This window comes from Phoenix dactylifera, unplaced genomic scaffold, assembly GCF_009389715.1.
Source record: "Phoenix dactylifera cultivar Barhee BC4 unplaced genomic scaffold, palm_55x_up_171113_PBpolish2nd_filt_p 000603F, whole genome shotgun sequence".
Taxonomy (NCBI): Eukaryota; Viridiplantae; Streptophyta; class Magnoliopsida; order Arecales; family Arecaceae; genus Phoenix; species Phoenix dactylifera.
In genome coordinates, this window is record NW_024068000.1 from 97,445 (window position 1) to 98,877 (window position 1,433).

Genomic DNA, 1,433 nt, shown 5'->3' on the forward strand with positions numbered 1-1,433 from the left:
ATTAGGACTAAAATTAAATATGTCCTAATTTGGATTAGGGTTTCTTAAGTCACAATTAATTATTAATCTAATGAATCAATAAGACTCCTAATTGGATTAAGATTGAAGAGTTCAATTGAGTCAAAATTGATTTAAGTTCTAATTGGATTAGGACTTACCTAGATTGGATCCTAATTGGTTCACCCTTGGGCTAAGCCTAATTGGATTAGGGCTTGACCACATTAGGGCATTTCAAACCCTACTTAATGTGGATTAGGGTTAACCATGAGGAGGAGAATATGCCCCTCCCTTTTCCATGTGGAGAAGGGAGAAGAGAAAGGCAAGTTGTCATGGAGCTCCTAAATGTTAGGAGCTCCACTCCCTTTAAAAGGAGGACTAGGGCCGGCCCCCAAGGATGAACCCCTCTCTTCCTCCTCCAAGCCGTGGCCATCCTCATCCTCCCTTGTTTCAGCCGCAAGCAAGAGAGAAGCCAAAAAGAAAGGGTGGCGGCCTCCTTCCCTTCTCTTCCTTCATCCAACGCAGGGAGATAAAAAGAAGGCTGCAGGGGTTTGGATCTTCTTCCTCTTCTTCATCCTTCTTCTTCCTTCTCTCAAGTGCAATCAAGTGTTGATTGAAAGAGAGGAGATCAGCCATCAAAAGAAGTCTTTGCAAGGGAGCTAGCACCCCGGAAAGACAAGAAAGATTTGATCGGTCCTCTACTTCGTGTGGATACCCGTAGAGGCCGGACGTTTGAACGGCTTCAAGCGAACCCTCTTCCAAAAACCACGAATTCAGATTTGCGGTGATCATCTACCCGCGCAAGGTGAAGATCTGATCTTCCTAATAGTTTTAAAAGTTTTAATTCTTACCTAATTACGAAAGGTCTCGAAACAACGTTCATGCGATGAACGTTGATCCCGCACATGCCCCCTTTCCGCTGCCATCTGATTTTTGTTTTGAAATATCAGCGGCATGGGCGGGTTCCCAACAGTGGTATCAGAGCCTAGGCTTCGTAGATTAAGGTAAGAATTAAATATCTAAAGGCTTATTAAATCTGAAAATTGAATGATCATGCATGCTGAAAATTTCTGCATGCAGATTTTTTAGGGGTGCTGATTTTTGCATGCTGATTTTTATGTGATAAAATGATGATTCTAATTGCGTTGTTAATGAGATTACAAAGTTTAGAATCATGATTAGCATGATCAGCAACCTATGTCATGACATAATCAGTTAGTTTTCAGATCTGAAAATTATAATTGTTGCATATGGTGATGATCATAGGATTCAAACCCTTTTGGTATCAAATGTAATGACCTGCGATGTGATCTGCGATGTCATGTAATTTTTCAGATGCTTGCATGCATCTTATTTGATGTTTTGAGAGGCCTACGTGCCTCCTAAAAGGAGATGTAATTTATTTTTATTTTTATTTTACATCTGGTTGTATTTCT